The following is a 24,799-nucleotide window of genomic DNA, read 5'->3' as shown; positions in this document are numbered from 1 at the left end:
AGGGACTGGCCTAGACATCAAATGCACGGTTGATGTGAATCTACAATAATTACTTGCTTGGGTCATGATAAAGGCAGTCATTATTGCCTGTTAATACGATTGCTTAGGTAATTTTGCTGTTTGTGTATTTTTAAGGAATGTATTTCATTTAGTATTTTCGATGTTGTACCTTTTTGTGAAATGTTCATATTGTTGTTGCATGATTTATTTTACATGAACGTACATGTCTTCATTTTCACCGTGTTCTCAGTCAGGGTAAGTGAATATAACGGTAATTCGTCGATCGATTTTATTCGAGAAATATGTCTCATGCGAGTTTTTTTCAATGTTCTTTTTAGGGTGAAAACCATCTCGCCACATTTTTTTGTTGTTTTTCGGACAGAAACTGTAATGGGAACTTGATCTTCTCTGCAGTCTTTCCCTTGGTTCATGAATTCGTCCGTAATTTTATCGAGTTCTTAGGATTTCATTCATTTTTTTATAAACTGTATGTTAGTTAGTACGTATTTTTTTTGTATTTCTTTCCATATTCCGGGGTAAAAGTAAATTGGGGGTGAGGGAGGGGGTACATTCTTGACGATTATTAGGAAGCTAGTCTTTACAGAATTATTGTGTGCATCTTTATCGAATGAACTTCGTTCTCAGAAATTTTTGTTAGTGAGATTATGGTGAGATTTCTTGGGAGATTAACGGCTTGTTCTTTTGCCGTGTGTAAATGCTCGTCCTCTATTCAAAGCAGCTATTTCGCTTAATAAACATTCGTCGTAAGGAATTTTTAAATTTGCCATTCTCGTATGTTCATGGCGACCTATGTATGGACGTGTATCATTACTCCCTTTAAAAATTTTCTAATGAATATTTTCATTCTTCGTCTTTACTTTTATATCAACAACAACAACCCCCCCCCCCTCCACTTCGTCCTATTTTTATGGCGATATTTAAAGCGACAATATAGCAAAATTATCCATTACGTTTGTCCTTTGTATTGTTAAGCTTTCACGTTGCATTTCTGTATATTAATTATGCATAAGCGCTATAGTCCTGTATATATTAAACATGTATATTGAATTTTAAGGATATTATTTAAGGATATGCTGTATATTCCACTGTATTATGTAAGCATTGAAGTTACAGTCCCGAATCGCATTAATGTGTTCCAGCTACAGACCTATAAATATTTGAGCATACTAGTTTCAGACCTGTATACTCGTATTATTTGAAGCATATGCATTACAAACCTGTATATTAGTTATGAGAATGCATTACAAACATGTGTATTCTGTAAGCAATATGCATTACAAATAATTTTATTAGTTAAGTATAGGCATTACAGACATGTATATTATTTAAGCAGATGGATTGCAAACCTGTATATTACTTTAACCGTATGTGTTACGAACCTGTATATTATTTTAACCATATGCGTCACAAACCTGTATATTAGTCTAGCAAAGGCATTAGAAACATATATGTTTATAAGCACATTCATTACAAACCTGTATATTATTTTAACCATATGCGTCACAAACCTGTATATTAGCCAAGTATAGGCATTAGAAACATGTACGTTATTAAGCATATTCGTTACAGAACGGTATATGTATCACGCATACGAGTTATATTCTCTTGTAGATCACAATCATATCAAGCAAGCACGTTCCATTATCGAATACGCCTTCGTTGCTCCATCTGCCTGCTCGCAGGTAACCCAGCGCTGTCTATCTACTCCAATGCAGCAGTGGAAGAGGTCACTGGCATGGGTGCATTTCCACTGACCCAAAATTCCAGGTGTCCTTCGCTGTAATCATTTCTACGTAACGCAGAATACAGAAAGGCAATACTGCGGGGTCGGACTCAGTTGAATGATTTGCCAGTAAACTTGTGGTTTTAGCTCGGTTTGTTTGGGAGACCGTGGAACAGAAGTGTACGATGGTCTCTGGAATGTATACGCGCTATTTCAACAACGCCCCCGTTAGAACCGAGTGACGTCACTGCGGTGACGTCAGCGAGTCCTTCCTTAACGAAAGTTTGGGGAATGTATCTGCTGGGACGGGTTTAGAGGAGCCCTCTGCCAATATTTCGTTTTTCTTTTCCTTTTACTTTGATGAAGTAACCCCACCCCACCCCCACCCTCTCTCTCTCTCTCTCTCTCTCTCTCTCTCTCTCTCTCTCATACAAGTATACTTATATACGAGTCTAAATTATAAGTTCGAAGTCCATTGTCTGTAACGAAATAGATGAGTTTTATGCCGAATATAAACTGTCTTTTTTTATACTTCAAATGGAAAATAGTTTAATATTAATATCTCCTCTCCTTTAAGGGTTATGAGAGAGAGAGAGAGAGAGAGAGAGAGAGAGAGAGAGAGAGAGAGAGAGAGAGAGAGAGAGAGAGTAGCTTGATGCAATTGTGCACTGACCTCATTATTCGTCAGAACTGTAAAGAATCATGAACCTAGAATTTTACTCTCGGATTGAATTAGCAATGCGATCATTGCCAACATGATAATCCGCACCAAGTTCAAATTATGGCCTGATACAAAAAAAAAAAAAAATTCACACGACCTAAAATTTATGCAGCTACAACTTGCAAAGATAGTCGCGGCTTTTGTTATGAGTGACAAGCGGTATTGTGAATCGGTATCTGGGTTGGTATTTGTAACGCCCCATTATTGTTATTATTATCAGTGGTCTGAGTTCCTGCTCATAATACAGAGCAGTATAACCTGTGAACTGGATTCGGATAAATAACACTTAAGGTCTAATACCTTTCATACACAGAATGAATACGGGTGACTCTGTCTTTTGATTACTCGTGATGTGCGTACTAGGAAGGCCTGGCTTGGTATTATTGATTAATTTCAATGTTGATTTCAATGGTCGTGAGTTCTTTTCATGTCCAGTAATTTTATACACGTTTATAGCAGGTAATGTTATTGGCCATGATCTGATATTTGTTCTTAATGCGCAGTAGTGTTCCCAAAAGAGGTAAGTCGCATTCTGGGTTCTTTTTAAAAAACGCGCAATATCACAGTTCCATATTCCTCTTACAGGAATGTTAATAAAATGCCTTTCTTACCTAGGAAAAATATCTAGCCGAGGAATGATTCACAGAAGTGCTAAGGTGAAGATGAAGGAAGGGGGGGAGGGGAAAGAGAGAAAACGAGAAGAAAAGGTAAGGCAAATGCTGTTGTGGGTGGTGGGGGGTGGGTGGTGGGGGGTGGGGGTGGGGGTGGGGGGTTATGGGAGTTATGTATGTGTGCGCTTAAAGGGAACATATCTAAAGAAACGCTGAACTACTTAGCTCCGAGGCTAGGTCAATTCAGGTCAATTCACCACTCGAGTTATTAATTAAAAAGTCCGTTCTTCCTCGAGAGGAGGTAATGAGGGTATATATTTCTAACTGATAGTTCGGTTGAAAACGAGAGAGAGAGAGAGAGAGAGAGAGAGAGAGAGAGAGAGAGAGAGAGAAGGGGGGCAGGCGGTGAAGGGTGAGGGGGCCATTACTACTTGATCATAACACGTCTGTTCATGTGTGAGGATTCTTCTATGGAAATGGGGATGGTGATGGGATCCATAATAAGATTTGAAGAAGTAAGACATTTTGTTATTCAATGAAACTAGTTTATTTTGACGTATACAGATGAAGAAGCCCTCGTGATCGTGTACAGCGTTGAGGCTTAAAAAGATATTGCTTTCGTTGTTATATTTCCCTTTTCAGCCAGTTTCATGGAATATCAGGAAAGTACTCGTCAAACCTTTATTATTTTTTTCTCAGGGCTTTGGAGTATGTGCTTAGTTATGCAATATGACCAGGAATGTTTCGTACGAATGGTATTTTGTCACTGTTTGGGGTATTGGTGAAATATCTCGGTTATGTAATGATTATGGCTGGTGTTTTATATTGGGGAAATGACAGAATCTTTTGGATTAAACCACATCCTTGTACCCACATTGATCATGTGTCCCATTCAGATAGATATCGGCTCTCTTTCTCTTTCTCCATCCCTCCCTTTCTCTCCCCCTCTCTCCAAGTTTAAGGATATTGAAAAAATTCATTTTTATCTGCCTTCTCACACACACCTTATTGCATAAGGCCACAATACCTTCATCGCACTTAAAATATGATAATGTAGGTCAGTCAGTCAGTCTTATTTTGTGAGCTTTATACGTTTCGTTTTCCGTCGTTGTCTTCATCAGATCCTCTGCCATATTCTTAGCAGAGTAGATAGAGAGATCCCTTCTGTGTAGATGAATTATTTGAAATCAGTGATGGCTTGTGTTTTATAGTAGAGTCGGTATACTCGCTTGTTATATGCGGTAATTATCACAGTTTAACTGGACTCGGCAAGAAACAGAAAACGGATATTTTTAAGGATATATACGAATTTCCTGGAAATTAAACGAAAAAAGATAAAAAAAAAAAATTATGCAATTTAAACCTGTATCCTCAGCCCGAGTTGTTTCATCACCGGTGAGATCCAATCGATACCGGCTCTTGCCCATTTTCTGTCATGCTTTTTGCCCATTTTCTCTCTCGAGGCGTTCGTTTTCTTTGCGGGTGAACGTTTTCTTTCATTGTCACTCACTAGAGAAAACTGAAAAGACTTTCCAATAAAAGGGGAGACTTTATCAATTCGAAACCTTAAGAAACTTCTCGTCGCGTGGGATTTTAAACTGAGAGCATAACATCAGAGTTCATAATGCTAATATATCATTAAGAAATGGTGTATCTTTGGGACACTAATGCCTCTTTTTAATATTCATTTATACATTATTTGGTTCAGTCCTATATCTCCGTGTTCTACGTGATGCTGCTGATAATGATAGTTCTTATTTTATTTGGTTCATTCCTCATCTCCTGGGCCCATGTATTATTATTATTATATTATTTTTATTATTATTATTATTATGCATCTCTCTTCTCTCTCTCTCTCTCTCTCTCTCTCTCTCTCTCTCTCTCTCTCATGTACATTATATATATATATATAATATATATATATATATATATATATATATATATAATATATGCAATGTATGTTTGTAAGTTATGGTGTTGAGTTTCGTATCGTATACCAAGCGCCTAAGGTATCTCATTGTTCCTACTTTTACCATTTTTACCTTTTAATGGACATAATTACCTCTAGTTATGGAAGAATCATGTACCCTAAGAGCACTTTCAACTCATTGTGTAGCCCGGAGACCTTGTGCGCGCTTGTGTGTGTGTGTGTGTGTGTGTGTGTTTATGTGTGGGAGCAATGGTACCATTACTTTGTCTTTCCATCCTAATGCTACTTCAAAAACGGTTAATTTTGTAGCTTGTATGTCACGAATTTGTGTATTTAATACATTTTTAACTATTTGTTAACTAATACATTTATTTTTCTTCTTTTTTCTTCTTTCTGTATTTCCCGTGACCTTTTCTTACTTCTTCCTAATTAACACATTAATATTCTTTGGAAGCTTGAATTTCAGGATAGTCTATAAGAATAGGTCTCATTTGGAGTAGGTGATGCTAGTAAGTGAAACGTGGCAGGTGATGTCCGTAGAGTTTTGTACCGGTAATTCACTTTGTTTCCTCAGACTGAAAATTGTGGCGTTAGTTTAGCTGTGCTTTTCACACCATTATATTCTAAGTCTAATTTATGTGTACGTGGGTGTGTGTAGATACTGTTTGCATTAAATGTCTGTAAAACAACTGGGATCTGACCTAATTCTGCAACGGTTGTCGACGTTTATACCCGGTTCTGCAACTCCTTCCTCCTCACTCGGGGATATCAAACATTGCTTGCGCAACGGAGCCCTTTGTAATCTCATCAAGCTCAGAAGTTTGCGTTTTCTCTTCTCTTCCCAGGAGATAATTTTTGAGATGGTTGGCCAGCCCAGGGCACTTTCTTTTTTTTTTTTTTTTTTTTTTTTTTTTTTCTTTTTTTATATTCTCTTCTCGTCCACCTTACTTTCATTAACATTCGCTTTTTTTTATTTTCTATTTAATAACTCCCTCAGTCATTCCACTCGAAGTCGATCTATTGAGAATTCAGTCACGCCGATGGAATGATTCGATGAAATGTGACTTGGGAGATGAGCAGGAATGATATTGCGTGTATTAGTTGACGGATATAATGGAAACTGATTGGGTATTGTAGCTGATAAACTGCTCCTAATAGACACACGGGAGAGCGAATGGAATGGAATACGTGTCCAGCGCTCCTCTAGTTAATCTCCTGGAGGCCGATTGTATCTGGTAAAGCCGCCTGAAGGAGAGTTTTATGTCGTTTAAACCCACGACTTGCTGAGGATGAGATAGACAAAAACCAGATTAGTGTTGCATTAACATAGTAGATGTCACGCGTGCAATAGCGTCTCTCTCTCTCTCTCTCTCTCTCTCTCTCTCTCTCTCTCTCTCTCTCTCTCTCCATACAATACTATTATAACAGCACGCCATCTGCCTCTGGTAGGCCGTATTGATAAAAGCCAACGTGAATACAATGCCAAATTCGGCCGCTTATCACCAGGAAAACGCTTATTTGGTTATTCAGTTGAAGTATTCGGAGAGAGGAGAGAAAGAAAGAAGGAAATAAAGAGGAAAGAAAAGAGCCAGTGTGGAGATTGATGTGACGTGTAGGATTTTTGTATTGGGGCCTGGAGGCTGGTCTCTTTCCTTTTGGAGGTTTTTGAAGCCTTCTGGTTTTTATTAAAAAAAAAAGAAAAAAAAAGACTATTTTATATAGATATGAATTTTGTGTATCTTATTTATGGCTGATTTTCATCCCATTAGAAATTAGATCTCTTCTTTTTTCCGTTTTAGACATCGATCATTATTAGAATATCTATTTTAAAAATTTTATCAAAAGAAATCTTTGAAATTTTATATAGATATGTATTTTGTATATCTTATATATGGGCGATTTTCGTTCAATTTGAAATTAGATCTCTTCGGTTTTTCCGTTTCAAACATTGATCTTTACTAGAATATCTAGTTTAAAAATTCATTTTTTATATAGTTTCCACTTTCATTCTTGCTGAATGATCCCGTGGGTCCCAGTGCTTGGCTTTGTGCCTAACCTTCATATTCCTCTTATTTTTGGCGTCTAGTGGAAGTGACCGATACTATACATATCCGAGGCCTTTGCAGCCCCCTTTAGTTCCTTTTACCGCACCTCCTTTCATATTCTCTTTCTGCCGTCTTACTTCCCTTAACCCTCTCCTAACGATTGCTTCGTTGAGACCTTTTCACTGTCAATTTGCTTTTCAGCGCTGAATGACCTCATAGGCTCCATTGCTATGCCTTTGGCCCAAGTTCTATATTCAGTTTAATACATACACGAGGCGGACTTTGCTTTCGAGTATACGTGTTGTTGTAACTGTAACTTCTTAGTCTTGTATGAGATATTGGTGCTTGTTTATAAATACACAAACGTATTCGTATATATTTATAACTAGACGGGTGTTAATCGTACAATTTTCATCTTGGACATTAATCCACTACGCACCAGCATCGATAATGCAGCGTCTATTCAATGCGTTTGCCAACTCATCTGAGGAATATATCAGGAGTGAGCGTAGATGTGTTTAAGAATAAGCTCGACAAATATCTAAACTGCATCCCAGACCATCCAAGATTGGAAGATGCAAAATATACCGGAAGATGTACCAGCAACTCTCTGGTAGACATTAGAGGTGCCTCACACTGAGGGACCTGGGGCAACCCGAACGAACTGTAAGGTAAGTAAGGTTAAGGTCTCTCTCTCTCTCTCTCTCTCTCACTGTGGAGAAGTATGATTTTGTGTTGACTTTCACATCGTATTTTCTGTCTTACTTTAGAAGCCTTGTGAATAGATTACTCAGGAGTAATTGCCTACTTAATGCACTGACGAAACCCCATGTCGCATATTGTCATTATCGGCGCTTTATAAATATGCGGTGGTTAATGCGTCGCTGGAATAGGGAATCGGGAACATTCCCGTCCACTAATTTCCGGATGAAATCCGCTGGACTGGCTTTTGTTTGTAAAGGCTCTGGTGAGTTAATATTCCGTTAATATTCTGCAATGGTAAATTGATCACCAGGCTAGAACCATGAATCCTTTCTGTCTGCGCCGTGTGTTAATCACGCATGGTTGCTCTCTCTCTCTCTCTCTCTCTCTCTCTCTCAAACTCTGTGAACTTGCTCTGTCTCTCAGATTTTGTGACCGCTCTCTCTATCTCTCAAATTCTGTGAACTCTCTCTCTCTCTCTCTCTCTCTCTCTCTCTCTCTCTCTCTCTCTCTGAAATGCTGTAAACACTTATTGCTAACATGATTGTTTTCCCGGAATAATCAGTTCCATCGTATTAACGTTTGATTTGCGCCTTTATTGTTGAGTGCGTCTGCATTACTGGATGGCGGATGCCAATGAGGTATTGAAATTTGTGCACTTTGGGAATTCGTATCGAAATTGAATTTTCAAATAAAATTATATGAATAATGATGGTCAGTTGCTGAGTGGGGAATGTGGCGTAACTCGGTGTTAATTAGCAGAGCCGCTCTAGTAGTTGGCGTCGTGGTATCCCCCCTCATATGTCGCGAGTTCGCGCGTCTCCCTCTGGACGATGACAATATCACTGGCTCTGTCTCATGGTCAGTTACTGCTTCAGTGCTGGGGGAGGGGGGTCTGCGGTGGGAGGTTGTTTGAATTTCAAGTCAGTGTCCCCTTTGGTGCGCTTGTTCTATGTGAATAGCTTTCATCTAATAATAATAATAATAATTCAGGCGAAATTGTACCCATAATCATACGTCTAGGCACGATACCAAGATCCCTGGAAAAAAAAAAGCATGGAAGAACTAGATGCCGAAGCAGCTCCAGGACTCATGCAGAAGAGTGTGCTCCTAGAAACAGCATACAGTGAGAAAAGTGATGGACTCCTAAGGAGGCAGGATGCAACCCGGAACCCCACACTATAAAAACCACCCAGTCGAATAGGGTGACTGTGATAAACAAAATAATAATAATAATAATAATAATAATAATAATAATAATTGAAAAAGAAACCCACAAATTCAATTCGTAACTTGTTTACTTCTAAGTATTTACATTAAGTTTTACTCCACACTCGAGTACTTTCAGGCCCTTCTGTGGCCCATTCTCAAGAGATGTTTGGGATGTTAGCCTGGGTCAAGGCCCAGCAGTCTTCTGGAACTTCTTCTCGTTGTGCTGTCATTTATGCGATGGCTGTTCTGGTTTTCTTGAGAGTTGCCAATCCCCTCTTGTCGCTCTGATATCCTGAGCTGATGGTCAATGGGATTCACCCTTGTGGTAAGGGTGTGGTCACCGAAAGTCTGTTGGGCAGGAAAACCTATAAACTAATTCCAGGTCAGCAGGGTCAATCTTAGCTTCTTTTAATATCAAAGCTCGGCTTATGGGATCTTCTGAGGTAAAACCTTTGTTTCCTTCAATTACTTTGATCTCTCTGATAAGCGCACCTTCTACTACCCTCCTGTGACTAATTTTGTTGCTTTTGTATATAAGCCTACTGTTTTTGAAATCCATCCTATGGTCATTTTCCCCAACAATGTCTAGCTATAGCACTCCCGCCCCTGAGGAGTTAAGCTGTACTGCCCTTCTATGTTCTTGGACTCTAGTCCTTATTCCCCTACCTGATTCCCCCACATATCTGTCTCCACAATTATTGCAATTGATTATGTATACCCCTGCTACATCATCTGTATTACTGTCTTCTCCTTCCAATTTATATTTACATACTTTGTTTTTTAAGGTATTATCAAATGTATATACAAATTTATATTGACTTTCTTTCATTTTTGAAGTGATTTGTTTCATTTTAGGCATAAAAGGGAGGGCAACTATTTTCTTGTTTTTTTTCTTTATTCCATGTACTCTCTATATTCGCTCTGTAAAATATTTTTCTAGCTGTTTGTTGAGTGACCCTCTTTTTTCTGAACCATTCCGGGTATGCTAATGCATCGAAGCTTTTATCGATGTAATTTATTTCTTGCTCTATCTTGCAAGGGTCACACGTTCTCATTGCCCTAAGAAATAAACCTGTTAGAACCCCTATTTTTATATCATGACTATGAAAAGAGAAGAAAAATGAATATATGAGTTTGTATGTGTGGGCTTTCTATATGTGCTGAATTCATATCCTTGTTTCTTTTCTTTCTATGAGTATGTCTAAAAAGGGCAGTTTATTATTGTTACTTTTCTCTAAAGTGAACTGGATATTGTTATCAAACTTATTGAGCTCATCTAGAAAGTTTCTATTTTATTTCCATCCCCTTGCAGAATAGCAAAAATATCATCCACGTATCTCCACCATCCTTGCAGTTTTAAGTTAGGGACATTCACATTAGGAACTAGATTAGTTTCGAAATATTCCATATAGATGTTAGCGAGTATAGGATGATAATGAGGACCCCATAGCTACCCTATATATTTGTTTGTAAACATGTCCCTCAAACGCGAAATAAGTATCACTGACACACAATTTGATCAACTCAAGGAAGACGCCTATTTCGATGTTTGGATTGAAAATACCCTCATTATGTTTAGTCTGTAGGAATTCTAATACTTTATCTAAGGGGACATTGGTGAATAATGCTACTACATCAAAACTAACCATGTGTCCCTTTATATTCTTTTTCTTAACTTTGTCTATGAAATCTACTGAATGTTTTAATATGGGATTCTGAAAATATACCTAAGTATATTCCTAGTTCTCCAGCTAACCACACAGCTAAGTTTTTGTTAGGAGATTTCGCCTACTAGAAACAATAGGGCGTAGTGGGCAGCCCTCCTTGTGTATTTTGGGGCTGCCATATATATATGCAAGTTCAGGTAATTACTTGAGAATAATTTAGTGCATAGCATGTCCTCCTTCCCATTACCTAGTCTACTGATTATTTTTTTCACATTCTGATTAAAGGTATTCTGAAGCTTTTGGATTGTTGGAGATTCTCTATTTTAGCATAAGTAGTTTCATCATCTTGTAGCCTGTACATTTTAACCCTATATTCTTGAGCTATTTCATGATGACAATACTACCCCCTTTTTTGTCAGCTTTCATAATTCTAATATCTTTGTAGCTTTTAATCCCTTCAGAGCGATACTAAATCTCCTTGGCAAGATATCTCCAAGTTTGCTTTCATTACTTCCTATCATCACTCCTCTGAGAAAAGGAGCTAAATCATTGTGATGTTCAACATTAAGGTAGTTAATCTTGCTGTTGAATTCTATGTTAATATTGTTTGTAGTCCCTGCACAAAAATTTAATCCTAGCCCTAGTGCTGCTGTTTCATCCCTAGTCAATAATCTACTTGAGATATTCTTTATATTATCCATATTGCTAAATTTTATCCAAACCGAATTACTAAATAAACTCTCAAACTTATTTTTAATGTTGACCATGTTACGATTTGTATCAAAGTTTACTCTACTGTTGACCTGCCCAACAACTTTTTTGTACCACTCACCCTTATGGTCTCTTGAAGTTTGTTTTGTGTATCCTTACACCAGCAAATGCAGCTTCTTTCTTCTCCCGAAGCTCTTGCAACTGATCCTTGATGTATCCTTCTTGAAACTGCTGAATGCTTCTCCACTCCAGGGTCTTCTTCCAATCCTGCCATATGTTTTTGGACACACTTTGTTCTTCAAACATTCACTTATAAACCAGATCTTGTTTTTCATGGCTTTGGCTTTGTAAAGTTGTGTTTCATATCTTCTTGCATAATGAACAGCTTGAGTTCCAGCGACTTCATACAGTTGTTTGAAATGTACTTCTGTTGTAATCTTGCTGTGGGTACATGATGAACCAAACAAAAACTTCTTTCAGTTTTCTTCTGAAGATTGAAAAAGAAACCCACAAATTCAATTTGTAACTTGTTTACTTCTAAGTATTTACATTAAGTTTTACTCCACACTCGAGTACTTTCAGGCCCTTCTGTGTGGCCCATTCTCAAGAGATGTTTGGGATGTTAGCCTGGGTCAGGCCCAGCAGTCTTCTGGAACTTCTTCTCGTTGTGCTGTCATTTATGCGATGGCTGTTCTGGTTTTCTTGAGAGTTGCCAATCCCCTCTTGTCGCTCTGATATCCTGAGCTGATGGTCAATGGGATTCACCCTTGTGGTAAGGGTGTGGTCACCGAAAGTCTGTTGGGCAGGAAACCTAATCTCCAGGTCAGCAGGGTTCAATCTTAGCTTCTTTTTAATATCAAAGCTCGGCTTATGGATCTTCTGAGGTAAAACCTTTGTTTCCTTCAATTACTTTGATCTCTCTGATAAGCGCACCTTCTACTACCCTCCTGTGACTAATTTTGTTGCTTTTGTATATAAGCCTACTGTTTTTGAAATCCATCCTATGGTCATTTTCCCAACAATGTCTAGCCATAGTCACTCCCCTGAGAGTTAAGCTGTACTGCCCTTCTATGTTCTTGGACTCTAGTCCTTATTCCCCTACCTGATTCCCCCACATATCTGTCTCCACAATTATTGCACTTGATTATGTATACCCCTGCTACATCATCTGTATTACTGTCTTCTCCTTCCAATTTATTTTTACATACTTTGTTTTTTTAAGGTATTATCAAATGTATATACAAATTTATATTGACGTGGATGATATTTTTTTGCTATTCTGCAAGGGGATGGAAATAAAATAGAAACTTTTCTAGATGAGCTCAATAAGTTTGATAACAATATCCAGTTCACTTTAGAGAAAAGTAACAATATAAACTGCCCTTTTTAGACATACTCATAGAAAGAAAAGAAAACAGGATATGAATTCAGCACATATAGAAAGCCCACACATACAAACTCATATATTCATTTCTTCTCTTTTCATAGTCATGATATAAAAATAGGGGTTCTAACAGGTTTATTTCTTAGGGCAATGAGAACGTGTGACCCTTGCAAGATAGAGCAAGAAATAAATTACATCGATAAAAGCTTCGATGCATTAGCATACCCGGAATGGTTTCAGAAAAGGGCACTCAACAAAAGCTAGAAAAATATTTTACAGAGCGAATATAGAGAGTACATGGAATAAAGAAAACAAGAAAATAGTTGCCCTCCCTTTTATGCCTAAAATGAAACAAATCACTTCAAAATGAAAGAAAGTCAATATAAATTTGTATATACATTTGATAATACCTTAAAAAACAAAGTATGTAAAAATAAATTGGAAGGAGAAGACAGTAATACAGATGATGTAGCAGGGGTTTATACATAATCAATTGCAATAATTGTGGAGACAGATATGTGGGGGAATCAGGTAGGGGAATAAGGACTAGAGTCCAAGAACATAGAAGGGCAGTACAGCTTAACTCTCAGGGGAGTGCTATAGCTAGACATTGTTGGGAAAATGACCATAGGATGGATTTCAAAAACAGTAGGCTTATATACAAAGCAACAAAATTAGTCACAGGAGGGTAGTAGAAGGTGCGCTTATCAGAGAGATCAAAGTAATTGAAGGAACAAAGGTTTTACCTCAGAAGATCCCATAAGCCGAGCTTTGATATTAAAGAAGCTAAGATTGACCCTGCTGACCTGGAGATTAGGTTTCCTGCCCAACAGACTTTCGGTGACCACACCCTTACCACAAGGGTGAATCCCATTGACCATCAGCTCAGGATATCAGAGCGACAAGAGGGGATTGGCAACTCTCAAGAAAACCAGAACAGCCATCGCATAAATGACAGCACAACGAAAAGAAGTTCCAGAAGACTGCTGGGCCTTGGACCCAGGCTAACATCCCAAACATCTCTTGAGAATGGGCCACAGAAGGGCCTGAAAGTACTCGAGTGTGGAGTAAAACTTAATGTAAATACTTAGAAGTAAACAAGTTACAAATTGAATTTGTGGGTTTCTTTTTCAATCTTCAGAAGAAAACTGAAAGAAGTTTTTGTTTGGTTAATAATAATAATAATAATAATAATAATAATAATAATAATAAATATAAGATAAATTATGCATTTTGCTGAAGAATTTACAACATTCTTTGTTTATCATCAGTGTATATGATCACAAATATGTATAGTAAGAGAGGCCAAGAAGAAAATTCCGTATGGGACAGGTAGATAACTTGATGAACCCATAATCATTTGCCAGTGCTGAGTGAACTCGTACAGTAACGTATAGGTTTCAGTTCGTCGTCATTTGCGGTAACGGTTGAATTCACACTGCCCTCTCATTAATATTTTCCTTTAGAATGTGGCTTCGTCTGCGACATTTTTAGCCGGGGAAAGTGGCCTCAACTTGATATGCAAGTGACCGATAGTGGCGCTAGTCCAGGGGGACGTAGCCGTATGAAAATATGTTGGAAAATTTTGCATGTCTAAAATGTTATTTATAATTTTTTTTTTTTTTTTTTTTTTTTTTTTTTTTTTTTTTTTTGAAACTAAGTGGGAAAACTGGAGAGACATACAAGGACACGCGTGTATTTTTATATTTAAATTCAAACGTTTTCACGGTGGTAAGAAGCAGCATATTATATACAGTGTTTCAGTTAAATAGGACGGAATTGTCGAGTACTGTAGGCATTACCTGAGGGTCTTTGCGGCATCCCTTCTCCCCCTGGCTGCAACCTTTTTCATTTCTTTTACAGTACCTCCGTTCATATTCTCTTTCATCTGACTTTCCACCCTCTCTAAGAGTTATTTGGTAGTGCAACTGCGAGGTCTTCCTCCTGTTACGCCTTTCAAACCTTCCTATTCTCAACTTCCCTTTCAGCACTGAATAACCAGATAGGTCCCAGCGCTTGGCCTTTGGCCTAAGTTCTATATTCTGTTCTGTAGAGGACACGACGGTGGCACGGGCCGATTTTAAAGACTGATAGGTTGGAAGCCCTTGTCAATTATAAGCGTGTTTGTCGATGGCCATTAGTGTCCGAAATAAAGCTTTTGAATTAGAATTGAATTTTAAGGAAATCAGGGGTCAGTTGCTGAATGAAGACACTCTAGGGAGAACAGCTAATTCACGGGACTTCCGAGACAGTTTGGCAAAGGGAAAAGATCAGTTTTATTTTTGTTTATTTTTTATTTTATTTTGTTTTATTTATTTATTTCGTAAGCTGTGTTACTAATTGACAAAGGAAAAAGCTCAGTTTTCTCTTTTTTTTTTTTTTTTTATTTATTTAATTTATGTTATTTTGCAGTGCAAGGTGGGAATGTATGTATGTATGATGTATGTATGTATGTATGTATTTGTATGTATGTATGTATATATATATATATATATATATATATATATATATAATATGTATATATATATATATATAATATATATATATATATATATATATATATTTATAATATACTATATATATACCTCCTTTTCTGTAACTCTTCCCATTCATTACCTACCCGAAGAGAGAGACCACTCTCTGAAATATGGTACTTTGTACAGTTTTGGCGTTTTTTCGGGCTCCTTTTATCAGATGGAGTTCTGTTGTAACAGAACATTTTCACCAGTCTCATATATATATATATATATATATATATATATATATATATATATATATATATATATATGAAATTTATTTATAATATAAGAGGAAAAATTGAGCAGCATTCAAAGAAAACGGGAAATTTGGGCGTTGAAGAAAGAGTGAGTTGGATCGGAAATAAGAGAAAGGAACCAGCGAAAGGCCGGGGTAGGGAAGAAATCGAGAGAGAGAGAGAGAGAGAGAGAGAGGAGAGAGAGAGAGGAGAGATAGAGAGAGAGAAAGAGAGAGAACGCTTTTTTCGCAGTGTCTTTGTTAGAGAGCAATTGTGTCCACCGTAGATGTTAAGGAAAGAGGAAGAGATTGTTGAGTTACGATCGTGCGTATGATGATGACGCCCGTCCGTCTTCCATCGCGAGACGCCCGAGACAACCCTTATTGCCCGCCCGCCTTTTCTCATTTCGGGTCGAGTTTGTTCTCTCTCTCTCTCTCTCTCTCTCTCTCTCTCTCTCTCATTCAAGTCTGCCGCTCCGCTTTTCTACCTTGTGAGGTGTAGAGGCGCGAGAGAATTCGCAGCAGGTTCTGCTGCGTCTGCTGACGATAATTACAGAACAGATGATAAAATTTATACTTGTCGTGGCCGTTACTTAAGGTTCTTTACAGCTTCCATTCCTTAGCCTCCTATAGTAGATTCACATCAGCCGTGCATCTGATGACTAGGCCAGTCCCTTACGATAACCCAATCACGGGGCTGGAAACTCTTCAGTCTCTCTCTCGAGAGAGTTCATATAGGCAGGATGTAGTATGTTCGACCTCTCTTGAGGGATACTTTTCACAGGGCTGGAAACTTCCAGTGTCTCTCGAGAGAGAGTTCATATAGGCAGGATGTAGTATGTTCTACCTCGCATGAGGGGTACGTCTTTCAAAAGTATCCCTCAGGATAGGTGGAACATACTACGTCCTGCCTGTGTGACCTCTCTCGAGAGAGACTGAGAGTTTCCATCCCTGTGAAAAGACGTATCCCTCAGGAGAGTTGAAACATCCTACATCCTGCCTATATGAACTTTCTCTCGAGAGACTGAGGAGAGTTTCCAGCCCTGTGATTGGCTTATCAACAGCCAATCAAGAGCGTCGTAAGGGACTGGCCTAGACATCTGATGCACGGTTGATGTGCATCTACTATAGCTGCAACCCCCTTTCATTCATTTTGACTGTACCCCCGTTTTTATTCGCTTTCCTCCATCTGACTTTTCTCTACCCTCTTCTAACAATTGTTTTCTGCCGCAGGTGATTTAAGTTTTTTTTATTGTTAATATTTTTACTCCTTCCGTTTCCAAATAGTACTCTTTAGATGCAGACCAATTTCATGATTTCGCTTATGAACATTTGCTCACAATTAGCAAACCATTAAGCTGCCGGCATGAATATGAAGTGACGCGACGTCATCAATCATTTTATTTTATTAATGAAACGTATGCCAAGGAGTAAACTAGTTAATGGCTCCTATATTAATTAACGGCAACCCATTCCATTTTTGCAGCGGTATTGAAATGGGGGAGGCTGATTCCTCCATCATCGCAGTTCCTTGGGCTCCCAGGAATTTAATAAGGGTTCCTTCCGAAGTCCGTTGCTTGATGATGTTTGCATTTGTTCAAGAGGGCCTTTAGGCGTCTGAGGTTTGTTATGCTAAGTCGCCAGAAGGTCTTGTCAAACGAAATTCTGTCTCGATTACATCTGCAGTGGGTTTTGTGACTTGGGGAAATTGCACATTATTCTATTAGCTTTTATTGTAGCGATTATATTTATCGTTGTTTAGATACTTTTATACGTAATTTTGCGATGTTTGTGATTACAGATCATTCTTGTATGAATTACAATGTTCTTTATTGACATTTTACCTATTTCGGAATAATATAGACATGGTTTTTGTGACTTGGGGAAATTGTAGATTATTCTATCCGTTTTTTTTAAAGCGATAGCATATAGCAGATGTACGATAATATTTGTCGTTTTTTAGATACTTTTATACGTAATTTTGCGTTTATGTGATTACAGACATTTTTGTATGAATTACAGTAAACTTTATTTACATTTTACCTATTTGGGAATAATGTAGACATTCGTGAACTCTACCATCACTTTGTTCGTTAGACCTGCTAGAATAACTCGCTTGAATATGCTTACGAGATTCCACAGCTCTCTCTCTCTCTCTCTCTCTCTCTCTCTCTCTCTCTCTCTCTCTCTCTCTCTCCTGTGAGTGACTGTGGTTAGGTTGGCGGAACTACGGTTGGGTAACTTTTTGTTCTTTCTTTCTTTCATTTTAATTTTATTACATTAAATCATTATGAGATGATGCAAATAGGAGAAAAACGTGATTAATATGTCTTTTTTTCAATTTTGTTTTTACATTAAATTGTTATGGAATGATGCAAATAGGAAAAATTGCATTTAAATTTTTTCACTTTGAATTATTATGGAATGATGCAAATAGGAGAAAAACGTGATTAACATGTCTTGTTTTTTTTATTTTTTTATTTTTTTATTTCAATTCTTTAACATTAAATTATTATGGAATGATGCAAACAGGAGAAATACGTGATTTAAAACGTCATGGTATACTTACGTTCAATCTATTCGTATTACACCGGCATTAAACAAATGTAATTAAGTAGGACGAGATTAACCCCCCCCCCCTCTCTCTCTCTCCTCCCCCCTCCCCCCCCCGGCAGCCTCACTGAGGCCTCGAAATTCATTATTCCTCGAAAATATCCTTTTCCTCCTCCGCCGTTGGCATTTGGAAGTAGCTTAATGGAAGCAAGCTTGAGTCAACTTTAATATCACCTGCCAACAATGGATCCATTAAGTAAAGGGGTTCCGTGGGAACAGTGGAATTGAGAGAAAGCCGCGTTTCTTCTTTTTTTTTTTTTCTAAAGAGGTCGTTGTTCTTGGGTATTAGAAGCCGACGTTTTTATTATCAGTCTTCACCAGGAAATAATATAGGGCGTTCGAATGTTAGGACCTTGTTGTGTAACTCAACTTCCTCTCTCTCTCTCTCTCTCGGATCCTTCTCTCTCTCATCTCTCTCTCTATATATATATATATATATATATATATATATATATATATAGATTTTAATTATAGAATGTTCTTTTATACTCACTCCTCTCTCTCTCTGCTCTCTCTCTCTGGGGAAGTAACATTAACGAAAATATTAAATGCATATTTTTCATCATATTGCTGACGAAACGCCAAATAAACAAGTAAAATATGCGCCCAAGTTTGTTTGGCACATTCGAGTTTTCTGTCAAGCATATAATGCTGTATTAAACTTTCAGCCACGGCCCATGAAATTCTCAGCCGCTGCCCATGATACTTTAAGCTACGGCCTGGTGGTGGCCTGTGTTGTTACAGACGCAGGATCATGGCTAAACGTAACCTTGAATAAAATTAAAACTACTGAGGCTAGAGGGCAGCAATTTGGTATGTTTGATGATTGGAGTGTGGATGTTCAACATAGCAGTTTGCAACCCTCTAACCTCTGTAGTTTTTATGATCTGAGGGCGGACAGAAAAAGTGCGGACGGACAGACAAAGCCATCTCAGTAGTTTTACAGGAAACCAAAATCTTGGTAAACTGACAACGGTTTGTATCTTTCATTATAAAAAAGGGAACAGCTCCCTACTCCAATAACCCAAATGTTGTTAAGTGAAATGTGGGTTTCAGAGACCGTAGATTTGTCGGGCTGTTACAGCACTTGAAATCTTGAACATATGGTACTGACGACTTCCCTTGCATAAGACCCGAGTGGTGCCTGTCTGACTTGCCTGTTAACATTATTAAAATGATTATGTATGGAAACTTATAATCGGAATGATGTCATGTTTTCGTGTATAATTCCGCGTATAGTTGAGTGAAATGCTACATTTGTTTGTCATATGGTTGCTGAGAAAGCTACAATTATCAATTTTTAGATTTCTGTAAAAGAAAACTATTGTGCCGGCTTTGTCTGTCCATCCTCAGATTTAAAAACCTGCTGGGGCTAGAGGGCTGCAAATTGGAATGTTAATCGTCCACCCACCAATCATTAAACATACCAAATTGCAACCCTCTAGCCTCAGTAGTTTTTATTTTATTTAAGGTTGAATTTAGCCATGGATCGTGCATCTGATAAACGCTTCCCAGAGGCATGTGACGCACCCTCACTCTACCGCGTCTGGTGAGCAACTGAACCCTATCGGTCATATAGCTGATGGTTTTATACAGCATTATACGTTGTACAGGAAACTCGATTAAACAGAAGAAACTTCGGCCCATTTTTTACTTTTTTCCCCATTTTAATTTTATTACTTTCCGCATTTCCCATGGAAATTTTAATTTTTAAAATAATATAATGCATTTGCTTTGGTTTGAAGATGTACCCCATTAAGCGTCACGATTGTAATTGGAAACCAGCGCTCCATTTACTAAAATTATTCACACCCACATTGAAAGAGCGTGGGGGCGGTGGGGGAGGGGGTGGGAATTTGATAGCTTTAGCAACATTTACGCCAACAGTTGCAGATACGCAGCGCTGTCTGTCACTTCTAATTTCTGTATGTATGTATGTATGTATGTATGTCAGAAGGGAAAAGTTGCATACATAAATAAAATGCGCCGAAGATTTTACGTCATAATCGAGCTTACAACGTATAATGTTTCGTACAGTATTATACAACGTATAATGCTGTATGCAACTCTCATCCACGGCCCAGCCGTCCCAGACGCACGATCATGGCTAATTCGAACCTTATTTATAATGAAGACTACTGTGGCTAGAGGGCTGCAATTTGGTATGTTCGATGATTGGAAGGTGGACGAACAACGTACCAATTTGCAGCCCTCTAGCCCCGATACTTTTTGAGATCTGAGGGCGGACAGAAAGAGTGAGGGAACTAGGGGAACTATTAAGCGCATTTGAGAAATCGAGCACCAGCCCCAAATGACAAGAGGTTTACCTGAAGGGGCCCTAATGAAAGGTAAGCGAGAGAGCGAGCGAAAGCTAACTTTAATAACAGAGACTAATCGGAATTCAATCCTCGGTCCTTTCAAGAGAAGTTCTTGCTTGGATTTCCTCACACAAGAGAAGCAAATTACGAATTTAAATTCAACTGCTTCTATTGTGCGCCAGAAATTTCTCCAATCTCTCTCTCTCTCTCTCTCTCTCCTCTCCTCCTCCTTCTCTCTCTCTCTCATGAAACTGAATCGTCGCATTGGGGTCTAAGTTTTGAAGAAAAGAAAAGATGGAATAATTCTCTCTCTCTCTCTCTTCGCTATTCTCTTCCTCTTCCTCTCTCTCCTCTCTCTCTCTCTCTCTCTCTCCCGTAGTAGTCATCTTGCTTGGTGAGAGACGTTCCTGGTCGAAGTCAGATTCAATCAACAAATAGCACAAGTTTAACATACGTCTAGAATTTGAGAAATATCTAGAAGTGTTCGGGTTAACTGAAAACTATCGGTGATAAGATTAGTGTGGAAATAGTAGGATAAAGCTCTTCTAAGTTAGTTTATCAAGTGAAATACTGTAAATCAGAACAAGATGGCAGTAAGCTCCAACTGCGGAAAAAAATGGCGAGATTTAGCTTGCTTGGCAGATTCGCAATACGATTGAGGTAGCAAGGAAGGGAACTGGCATTTCTGATCTATGAAATCAGCAACAGTCCTAACCAAAAAGATACAAAATCATTCATAGATATATTAGAAGGATACAATCCTTCAAACTGGAACAAATCAAATGAAAACATCTTGAAAATAATTGAAGAAGTTCCAAATAAAATCCAAGTGGTAAAGAGATCATAAAGAAAATATACATAAACCAACATATTCCGACAAAGAAAAATGAATAAAGTGAACCTGTGAATATCCTAATTGATGCATTAGGAGAAAAAGAATGCCAAAAGCATGTAAACTGTGTAAGGTGTGGTATAGCATAGTTAACTCCAAAACCTAATCAGAAAATGTGCTGCATGCAACATTCCGACCCATCCACAGTGTGCTGAGGTAATGCAAGATGAGAAAGACACAACGAATTTTTAAAATTTTTTTGCTCAACATGTCTACCATGGATAGACAATGTTATTAAATCAAGATTGAATGTACAAATAGTTGAGGATGGAAGAAGAAGAAGAAGAGAAGAAGAAAGAAGAAGAAGAAGAGAAGAAGAGGAAAACGTAAGAGAAGTAAACAAAACTGAAATGACAGAAAAAGATAAGGAAACAAAGAACAAGATAAAAGTATGGATGCAGAGATACTCATTGATACTACATATGAGGCTATAAAGCAGCATACCTACGAAGAAATAAATACGATATGACAGCACAAAAGAAAATGCCGAAGAGGCTCTACCCAGATCTACCATAATGACGGGAAAGAGGAAAAAATATACAAAAAAGACAAAGTCTGCAACCTTTTGAAAAGAGGGAATTGCAGATATGGAGAAAAATGTTACTACAAACATCCTAAGGTATGTCACAACTATGAAATATATGGTAAATGTGCATACTTAGATGGATATGAGGATGATTGCAGAGATCTACATCCAAAAATATGCAAAACCTAAAAGAAGGAAAAGGATGTAAGTTCGCACAAAAAAAAAAAAAAATGTAAATATATGCACCCTGTAGCCATGAAAAAAAAAATAATCAAATAAATAACCAATCAGCAATAAAATCCAAAATAAGAAAAAGAAACAAATAAAGAGAGGAATGAAGAATATCAGGTAAAAGAAAAAAGCAAGCCATCAACGAGATATGCAGAGTTGCCAGCAAAAAAGTTTCAATGCATCAGCTCCAAGATTCTACTCAAGAGATAATAACTGTTTTTATTATGCAAGGGGATATTGCAGATATGGAGAAAATTGCAGATTCAGACACAAAATGAATAATTATGATGAAGGAAGAACAAATATTATGGAAAAGTTGGATTTTTTAATGTCAGAATTTCTGGAAATGAAAAAAAGAACAAACATACCAGAACAGGAAGAGACATGGGAAAATCCTTATTATTACCAATATTAAATGAAGGAGAAAACACGCAAACCATCATAGTGATGAATGCGCAGGGTTTAGTTTACGAGTAACTCAAAAAGAAAAATAGAGTACTTAGAAGAACTAACCCAAATTGAAAAGAAAATAGATAATGAATATAAGTGAAACCTGGTATTCCCAGGAAGACTGGAATGATGATCAAATAAAATGGGTTTCAAACTTATAGATCAGATAGAAAAAATAGGAATCAAGGGGGAACCGCAATATATGGGAAAGACAAAAAACAAGGAAAAATATATGAGATATAGTAACTCAGAATGTGAACTAATAGCGGTAGAATTTGAATCTGAAAAATTAATGAACATAGTATAATATATAGACCTCCTAATACTAAAGAGTTTGACTTAATAATAGAAAAATTGGATGATATATGTAGAAATCACAAGGACTGGACTATTCTCCTATCTGGAGACTTCAACTTTCCTTTCGTAGACTGGAAAGAACGAATAAGGAGATTGTGGATGTACTTATACTATAAAAAAGAGAGTAATAGTAGTGCAGAAGATAAGAGGCAATTCGAAAAGCTATTAGATATGCTACTAGAATACAACATTCAACAAATAAATCACCTGCCAACAAGAAAGGAAAATACTTTAGACCTAGTATTTGTGAACGAGATGAAATTATGTTAAAGAATAATAGTTTATAATGCGAGTATTTCAGACCATAATGTCATAGAATTAACAGTCCATTCCAAAGCAAGTGAAAACAGAGATAAAGCAAGAAATGAAAAAGTGGGAAGGATATGGAAATACAACTTCTACAGTAAAAATATAAATGGTCAGAAATAAATGAAGAATTAAACAAAGATTGGGATAATATTTCGTAAGTGATGACATAAAGGTAAATACGGAGATATTATATAAAATATTAGAGAAAATAGTGGATAAATATATACCGAAGAAGAAAAGTAAACATCAGTCATGCATACCAAGAGACAGAAGGATCTTGTTCCAGAAAATCAGAAAGTGGAAAAAAGGTCTAGCAAAAAAAAAAAAAAAAAAAAAAAAATGCATGGAAAGTTATAGAACTAAAAACGTAAGATAGAAAATGCAGAACAAAGATTATACAATCAAAAGAAAATGAAAAACGGGACTTGGAAGAAAAAACCCTATTAAATATCAATCAAAATCCCAAACTATTATACTCATATGCGAAGAAGATGAAATAAAAGAAGAATAGAAAATAGGCCCTCTAAGAATTGAAGGGAGATTAACGAATGAAAAAAAGGAAATTTGCAACATACTGGCAGAACGATATAGAGAGAATTCACCCCTAGAATAGATAATGAAGATAATGATATAGAAGTAAGGGATGAAAATAGTGAATATTTAGCTGACATAGATATTAATGAAGCTGATATTGTGCAGGCTATTAATGAAATTAAAAATGGAGCTGCTGCAGGGCCTGATGGAATTCCTGCTATTTTGTTAAAGAAAGTAGTTCATTCTATCGCAAAGCCACTTGCAATATTATTAAGACAAAGTGTAGATACAGGCAAGATTTATGATGAGCACAAATTAGCATATATTACCCCTACTTTCAAAAGTGGATCAAGACTAGAGGCAAGTAATTATAGGCCGGGTTATGTGATGTCTAACATCACATATTAGGAAAGTGATGAAAGGTTAATGAGAAAAATATATGAAACATTTAATAAAAATAATTTGGTTTAATAAAGGACAACATGGTTTCGTACCCGGAAAAAGTACACAAACCCAACTGTTAGTCCACCGTGAGAACATATTCAAAAATATGAAAAGCGGAAATGAAACAGATGTGGTTTATTTAGACTTTGCAAAAGCTTTTGATAAAGTAGACCATAATAATATTAGCGAAGAAAATTTAGAAAACACAATATCGTGGATAAGTAGGAAGATGGTTAAAAGAATTTTTACACAACAGAAAACAGATAGTATTGCAAACGACGAGAAAATCGGATGAAGCCAAAGGTAATATCCGGTGTGCCGCAAGGTACGGTGTTAGCTGCAATACTGTTTGTTATTATGATTGAAGACATAGACAATAATGTTAAGGATTCGGTAGTGAGTAGTTTCGCAGATGACACAAGAATAAGTAGAGAAAATTACTTGTGATGAAGATAGGAACGCTCTACAAAGAGACCTTAACAAAGTATATGATTGGGCAGAGGTAAATAGGATGGTATTTAACTCTGATAAATTTGAATCAATAATTATGGAGACAGAGAAAGAAAGCTATATGCATATAAGGGACCTAATAATGAGACAATCACAAATAAGGAAGCAGTTAAAGACCTTGGTGTGATGATGAA

The 24,799-nt window shown here is 37.2% G+C and overlaps 1 protein-coding gene across 1 annotated transcript in view; it reads left to right on the top strand.

Annotated features, from left to right (window-relative positions):
• The window catches only part of LOC135213686 (peripheral plasma membrane protein CASK-like), a 416,049-nt gene that overhangs the window by 951 nt on the left and 390,299 nt on the right, over positions 1 to 24,799 (top strand). The window lies entirely within an intron of this gene.

The sequence above is a fragment of the Macrobrachium nipponense genome, chromosome 43 (assembly GCF_015104395.2).
Source record: "Macrobrachium nipponense isolate FS-2020 chromosome 43, ASM1510439v2, whole genome shotgun sequence".
Lineage (NCBI taxonomy): Eukaryota > Metazoa > Arthropoda > Malacostraca > Decapoda > Palaemonidae > Macrobrachium > Macrobrachium nipponense.
The sequence above is the reverse complement of the archived record's forward strand: the minus strand, read 5'-3'. Positions and strand labels throughout refer to the sequence as shown.